Source organism: Belonocnema kinseyi, chromosome 5, assembly GCF_010883055.1.
Source record: "Belonocnema kinseyi isolate 2016_QV_RU_SX_M_011 chromosome 5, B_treatae_v1, whole genome shotgun sequence".
Lineage (NCBI taxonomy): Eukaryota > Metazoa > Arthropoda > Insecta > Hymenoptera > Cynipidae > Belonocnema > Belonocnema kinseyi.
The window spans coordinates 67,305,343-67,314,101 of record NC_046661.1 but is presented as its reverse complement, the minus strand read 5'-3'; the positions used below and the strand labels follow the sequence as shown (position 1 = coordinate 67,314,101).

Here is an 8,759-nt window from a genome sequence, read left to right as displayed (position 1 = left end):
TACATACTAGCAAAGGTTAGGTGGACTGTATGTTTTTATCGAAGTTTGTACAAAGTGACGGACAAGCGAAGGTTTTAACAAAGATTGGTACGAGACGACCGAAGACAAGTAATGAATTACTATTTTTGAGGAAGCAAAAGACAGGGTGCGAAAATGGGAAAATTGGGTAAGTTGGGAGAACTGATGCCGTTGAGGGTCTTGATTGGTCGAGGAAGGGCAAGGTAGGAGGCGCAGGCGTGTTAAGAAAATCATGGAAATCGAGTAGTGGGAACTTGGGGTGAGGCCCTTGTAATGGGTCCTTCCAAATTCTAACTGTTTGCTCAACAGCTGTGCGTACAAAGTAAATTTCCTAAGGTTAAGTTGTTGGCAACGTAAAAGGGCTACATAATTTTATTGTGGTATTTTCGAGGATTCGAAAGCGTAGTGCTAAATTGCCATTGCAAGGCCATTCTTGCATCTGTAAATGAAAAGAGGCGAAAGATACTACATTGACCAGGGTCTACAAAAGAAAACTAGAAAGTGTCGAAACGTGCCAAAATTCTAGAAGAGAAGATTAAAAGAGTAATACAATTTCACAGCAATGAAGAGTTTAAATGATTTAAATAGACAACAATATAAAATAAATAATTTTAGGTGTTAAGACTAAACAACATGCCTGTAGACAAAAGACCCCTCCTCGAGTAAGCTCACTCACACTGAGGTCCATTTATATACCGAAAAGTAGTAGAAAAAATTAAGTAGGGGCTGGCTTGACCATACCTGAAAACTGAGCAAAAAGTTAGCTGACCACTGCTTTACCACCCCGGTTGCAGGGCCCGTAAGGTCAATAATACCTACGCAAACTGGAATTCACATATGGCACCATTCTCAAGAAAACCTTCTTGGATTCATTTCTGAATTTTTTTCTTTGGCTCCAATGAAATGAACGAAATTTTAAAATTCCCAAAAATATACTAAAAATACTACTTTGACGCTCAACGGATTTGGGCGTTTCTTGAAATTCAGATTCGAATGATATATACCTTTAGGAGTCACTTTTCGCATGAAAAATTGAATTAGGGTAAGTTTGACCAAGCCTATTTTTGATATAATAAATATCATTTCTCTTTTGATAGCACATGCTCATAGCTCGTTATTTTCCTAGGCATACCACATAAGTGATATTTCTCACAATAATTTCGGAGAAATTACGCCTACACGACATGTCTCGAAAAGCATAACAATCCAGTTCAAGCATAACACATCATTTACAATGGTGAACAATGCTTTCATATAAAATAGTCGTAAGAAGTGGAAATAAAGTTTGAATTTTTGAAATTGCTCTATATAAATTATCGTCTGATCGAAGCATATCATGACGATAGTTTCGAAATATAATAAAATATTGCTTTAGAAATTTAAAAGACTTTCAAAAAATAATATTTGCCAAATTTCTTTTGTTGCGTTCCTCGCTTTCATAAGATTACTTTCTAATTTACAAATATGGAAAAAGTAATTCATTTGGGTAGAATTAAGTGAATTTAGAAGAAATCAAAATGAATTTAAAAGAACTGAATAGGATTTAAGATAGATTAATAATATTTCAGGGCGAATTCCAAATAAATTATACAAAATATTTGAAAATCTCTTCAGATAGTCAAAACACTTTTGTGAAATCCATTAAAATTTTAAAGCTCCATAAAATTATTAAAACCCTTGGAAATCCCTTGAAATTGTTTACATATCTTGAAAATTAAATGGAATATTTAAAAATATAAAATATTGAAATTATATTTTACGACTGCATGGAAAATGTTTTGAAGTACATTGATATTTGTTAAATCCCTCAAAATCATAGACAGCCTTTAAAAATCTTATTAGATAATGTTACATATTTTAAAATATTTTGAAACCTCGTACTTCCTGTAAAATCGTTTCATATCCTCAGAAATTCTATAACATTATTTACTGTAAAGTAATTCAAAAGATTTAAAATTATATAAAAGTAATGAAATTAACAAAAAAAATGCCTTCGAATTTTTTCAAATCACGTAAATACTTCCATGTAAAAAGCTGGTGAAAATGTCTTTGAAGTTTATAAAATACCCGAAAATCTTAAAAATTTCTTCAAATTATTGTAATCTCTTTCAAAGTTCCCAGAGGCTTTATAAATTTATCAATTTTAAACAAATCTTCAAAAATATTTGTAAGGCTTCAAGATAATTCAAAAATGGGTATAGACGTGAAATGGATTGTGATTAACCCACGAATTAATGTATTGAATAAAAAGGGACTAATGTTATTTTTTACTTCATCCTAATGTAAAACAGATTGTTTCTTTTTGAAGTCAACTTTGTTTTACGACTACTATTTCAAGTGATAATATTGATATTAAAAACATACTTGGTCAATGTTACCCAATTTTTGAAGAATAATTTCACGGTTTGTAATGATTATTTGACAATAAAAGATAAGATCCTTATATTAAAAAACGACTTTTTCTAGTAGAATGAGAAATTGCAATCCAAATTTGTATTTGATGTCAAATATATTTCGAAATTATCTCCACCATATGTTTTCTATCAGACGAAAATTGAAGAAGAGCATTTTCAACGTCTCAAACTTTATTTCAACTCCTCACGGTTACTTAATGAAAAACTATTGTTAACAATTATTACTTGTGCGGTACGCTTGGATTCATGAAAGAGTCAGGAACTCGGTAATAAGCTTTAAATTCAGAAAAATGAAGAATTTGTATTCCTACGAATACGCATTTTTCCTCCGTCTAAAAATCCTCCAACGGGAACAGAAAAAGTGAAAATCCTATTCCTCTCAAGCGATTTAGTAAAATTTAACGAAAGCATTTATTTAACCTATGTTTTATTATTAAATCTTTCTATAGCTTATAAATTCGACAAATATTACAATTTTTATTTATTTACATTTTAATCATTTATTTAAACGTCCTAAAAAATGCATCAAAGAAATCTATTTAAATGTGTGAATTAAAATAATTTTAACTCTAGAGAGGCGGACTTGAATTGATTAAATTAAATTTTCAAATCTTATGTTCCACATGAAGGAATTAAAACAATTTATTACATATATTTTGTGAACTTATTAGAAGAAATTAAATAATCTCGAAATATGAACACTTTTGGGGAATAGAAGACATCTCTGTGGGGTTATCTGTAGGTACAATTACAAGGAAGAAAACACGTTCCCTTTTGGGAAATAGGAATCTATGCGGCTGAGATTGAAAATACTGACCGATTTTTATCAACCTTTTTTGGATCTACTCAGAATAATATAACGATGCTAATGCAGTATATTAAAATTTTATTAATTAATATTGTATAAAATTCGGATTTTTCTCCGCTGTGTCTAATCTCAAACAATGGGAAGGTCTCGCGAGGCCAAAAACCGTCCGCTCGACAAACTACCACCCGCCGCAAGGGTAACGGTTTCCAGACAATGCCTGACCCAAGGTGACGGTCCCCTGATGATGACTTTCTCCCAGGCAATTTTTTCAAACTTTTTTTACTACTTACCCTTTTTTCTGAGAATATTCCAACTATGATTGGCTGTCAACATTTTTTTGCTACTAAGAAGTTTCACCCTTTTGGGTGTGCTAAGCATATTTCTGTCTCTCTCGCACACTCAACTCAAAGTTCCCACGCTAGTATACAGCCCTCTTCAGTTGGTGGAATGCACTTCGGGAGTTTCCTTTTTATGAACAGTGCTCGGCGGCACTTAGTGAGATTTTAATACAGCTTTGAACTGAAATATGAGATCTATAAGATCAGCTAGAAGTCAGTTTGGCACACTTTGCAACTTTGTCCAGAAATTTTTTCCTGGATCACCTAATGAAGTTTGAAGTTGAGGCAGCTAAACCGAGAATCGAGTTGTTTGTCATGGCGTTGTATAATCCGTAAGCAGCTACAATCAAAAAAAAAGTAAAAAGTATGAAAGTCTCATGACGCGCTGATGAGCATTGTTTACAAAAGGGAAGCCCCTGGAGTGCATTCCGCCAACTGAAGACTCGCTAGAACTTCAGGTTAAGTGAGCATATTATATTATATTTATATAACATAATTAATATAATTATATTAATATGCATACATTATATGTATATTAGGGCGGAGTGAAAATGATCAAATTAGTTGAATTGTTTGAGCTTAGCAAAAAAAAAATTGTGGGTTGACATCCAAAAAAAGTAAACAAAAATTTTAAATCGGTTAATATCTTCTGTTCCCATTTTTGATTTGAAAATTTCAAAAAATTTCCATATTGCTTCGCAAATTATAGCAAATTTTTTCAGTTTTTGCTAGTGAATACTAATAAAAAATAAACAATTTTAAAAAATGTTTCGCGCAATTTAGAATTTTTTGAAAATAGCCAAGAAGCATGTTTTCTTGGATTGATTCCTATGCACACATTTAAAAAAAACTTGAATATATCGAACCGGAAATTTTTTCAACTTGAATCAAACAAACATGCTATTATTTTTTTTTCGATTTTGCATTGATGCATTATCATTTGCAATCTTTAAAATATTAATTTTCAGCGCCGAGACATCTTATGTAACCGGGATTTTTTTTTATTATATTTCATTAATAGGAAAAATTGGAAATTTGAAAAATTTTAAATGGCTGATGCGAAACAGAAACAGAAAAAATATGTGACTGCAATAAAAAAAGGAATAATAATAAAAAATAATTAAACATTAGATGCCTGACACACAAATTAACGTAACAAAATGTCAAAAAATGAAAATCTCCAATTTAAAAATATCCGAAATTATAATTTAACGAATTACATAATTTCTGAATTATACAATTAATGAAATATTAAATTCTCACAATATTGTTAAGTTTTCGAAATTTAAGATTTGACGAAAATAAACAATTAACTATTAAAAAATGTTAAAAAATCATTATTTTTTTTGCCAATATTAAATTTCCGTAATTTAATACTTCGACATTTAAATAGTTTCGTACATTTTAATTTAGGGTATTATTGGGGACGTGAACATTCCAGACAATTTAAAGAATTCTTTTTATGCAAAATATATACACTATATTTTCAAATTTTTATTTAAAGAAAAGAAGACTAAAAAATACTTTAGCATAATATAAAAAAATATTTTATTTTACTATTTTATTGGTAAAAGTATAACATTTCGATTTTTTACGCGAACATTCCGGACATTTTAAAGAATTATTTCAATGCGCAAAAAAATATATTACTTTATTTTCATATGTCTCTAAAAAACAGAAAACTAAATAATACTTTAGTATAATATCCAAAAATGTTTTCTTTTACTACTTAGTTCGTAAAAAGTATCATGATTCGTAGTTTTACATGAACATTCCGGAAAATTTCAAGAATTATTTTTATGTGCAAAAAATATACACTCTATTTTCATATTTCTATTTAAAAAATAGAAAACTAAAAAATACTTAAATATAATATTCAAATAATTAATAATTATTTAATTAGTAATATTATTGACAAAATTGAAAGTCAATGAAAATATTTCAGCAAAATTATTTGTTGTTTTTATTATCAGTTTATTTTTATCAGTTTCAATATCAGTATCAACATCAATAATTTGCCTAAACAATTATTTATGCTAAACCTTATTAATTATTAATTCACTTCCATTGAAAAATAGGAAAATAGTTTAAAATTTCAAAAAATCGCAATACTTTACCATTAAGCAAAGAGAATATTATTCACATTAATGATAAATTATTCAAAAAATTATTTGTATTGACTCGATTTAATTATTGCTTTAATTTAATTGGAATTTCGACAAAAGGCCGGAAATTTAATTAATTTTCTTATCAGTTTATTTATTATCAGTTTCAATATCAGTATCAACAACAATAATTTGCTTAAACAATTATTTATGCTAAACCTTCTTAATTATTAAGTCACTTCCAATAAAAAAAAGGAAAATAGTTTAAAATTTTAGAAAAACCGCAATATTTTACCATTTAGCAAAGACAACATCATTAACAATAATGATAAATTATTTAAACAAATACACAGCCACACAAAAAAGTGTGCGGATCTGGTAACAAAACACACGTATTCCTATGGATTTTGGAGCGCTGAATTCAAATTCGGTATCAAAAATCACCCATCACGTCATGGTTATAATGAATTTCAAAATAATGCTAGTGATGCAAATTTTCACTTCAAAAACATGTCGACAACTGTGAAGGATCAACCCTTGCCTGATATCAACTTATTTAACATAACTTTACCCAACAGAACCTGACCTCACCTAACCTGAATTAACAGAAATTTATTGAACTACACGTAAAGCTCTGAAAGCACATTTTCCCAGTAGCAAATGTGTGCTACATAGAATGGGTCAACTCGAGCCTAACCTAGAAATAAATCTAACCTAGCCTAATCTAACCTAACCTCACGAAACACTATTAAACTGATTGTGTTGTCCCGTTGTGTTTGCGGTACCGTTTCAATCAGCTTGGGCTTAACCTGCAAAGAGGTCAAACCTATCCTAACCTAAAAAACCTGACATAACCTAACCTAACTTCACGTAACACAATTAAACTCATTGGGTTGTCCCGTTGTGTTTGCGGTACCGTTTCATTCAGCTTCGGCTTAACCTACATAGAGGTTTAACCTATCCTAACCTAACAAAACCTGACCCAACCTAACCTAGCCGAATGAAATTCAACCACACGTGTAGCTATGTAAGCGTACGGTTCTCATTCTTAAATGTGTGCTATATTTAATAGGTTAACTCGATCTTAACCTACAAATGAATCCAACTTAACAGAACCTAACGAAATTTTGCTTAACGCAACACAACTAAACTTATGTGTTCCCGTTGTAACACAATAAAATTCATTTCATTGTACTACAGGTAGTTAAAAATTTAGACGCACATTACTCATTTGAGAAAACTTAGAACTACTAGTAGAATTGACCCCATTCGAATTAACCTGACAATGTTTGTATCAATTAAAATGTAGAACTGTAACTTAAACATGCAAATGAAAAAGAGTTTTATTCAAAATTTTTCTCTCTCTGCTTTTCTTAAACTTAAGGGATATATTTATACTATTTTTCGTGTTTACATTTTATCTTGCTTTTTATCGTAATTAAATTGATTTGTAGACCTACTTCAGTCTATTTTCTGCCTGCTATAACGTGTCCTTTTTCTTCGAAGGAACGATGCAAAGGGTTACGCTTACGTTTAAGACCTACATTCGTTTCCCTTTTCAACATCCAGCAAAAATCAGCCATCGTGACCTCGTCCCATCTACCCTGATATCGTTGTTCCATCACTTTTATGTCTTGATGAAAACGGTCCCCTTGTTCTTCGCTGAAGTCACCAACATTTTCTGGAAACTTATCCAGATGGGAGTCTAGAAAGTGAAGTTTTAAATTCATCAAGCAGCCTAAATTTTTGTAGTTTCTTATCATTTTCGCAACAATATTCTCGTAGTCTGGACTTTTTTTGTTACCGAGGAAATTTGCGTTAACTGCTTTAAAACTTTCCCAAGCGTCCATTTAAATTTTCGTCATGTGGCTCACGAAATTAGTATCTCTTGTCAATATTCGAATCTGTGGTCCATAAAAGACTCCTTCTTTCAATTTAGCATCTGAAACATTAGGGAATTTGAGGGATATATACTTATAGCATTGTCCATCTTTGTCTAACGCCTTGACAAATTGATTCATGAGCCCAAGCTTTATGTGGAGGGGTGGTAGTAAAATTTTTTCTGGATCAACGAGAGTTTAATTGATGATATTATGAGAACCAGGTTTGAATGAATCTCTGAAAGGCCAATGTTTTTTGCTATAATGATTTGCTCGATCACTGCTATTACATAGGCATATAAAGCATGGCTCTCTCGTGAAACCCGATTGTTGGCCTAATATCATTGTTATGATTTTGAGATCACCACATATTTGCCATTTATGACTCGTGTAATTAACTTTTTCAAGAAGCATTTTAACATTGTTATATTCTTCTTTGATGACCGTTGAGTGAGCTATAGGGATAGGAGCGTAAGTATTCGTGTTATGCAGTAAAACGGCCTTAATGCTGCGTTTTGACGAATCAATGAAAAGTCGCCATTCTTCGTCTCTGTACACATTTTTCTTCAAGTGGTTCATTAGTCCGTTAACGTCAGTGCAGTACACTAAAGACGTTTCTTCGTCTTTAACGAAAAACTTTCTGAATACTTTGTCCCTGTCGCGATAGAATGAAACTTTTGTCTTTGGCTCTAGAAGATTTCTTCTTTTTAGAAAAGAAGCGGCAAATTCAGCGCCGTCTTTCGGTAATCCAAGATCTTTAATAAAATCATTCAGTTCTAGTTGCGTCACTAATATTGGAACCTTCAATTTTATTTTATGCGCGCCATATTCGTCATCTTTTTCGTCATTTTCATCGGAATCATCAGAACTATTTTCTGTTCGATCACTGGTTTCACTACCGTCTCCATGACGTTGACTTTCAACTTCCATTCTATCATATTCTAAAGCGCTTAAATCAGTCTGGCGTGTACTTTTATTGATTTCAATCGCTCTTGTGACTGTACACACATTAATGTACGAAATGTTATTTTTATTTTTGGCGTTGAACCCTTTGACGGAATTCATGCAAACGTAGCAGTCCTTCGCAATAACGAGTTTTTTCCATGTGGTTGGTGTAGAGTATTTGCGGTACTTTTCGTTGTTTGAATTTTTTAGACGATACAACATAAGTCTGCAGGAATTGCAAATGACGTGAG

The 8,759-nt window shown here is 31.3% G+C and overlaps 1 protein-coding gene across 1 annotated transcript in view; it reads left to right on the top strand.

The window, feature by feature from the left end:
* LOC117173695 overlaps positions 1–8,759 on the top strand; it is a 25,814-nt gene that overhangs the window by 1,376 nt on the left and 15,679 nt on the right. The gene's annotated exons all lie outside the window — the stretch shown is intronic.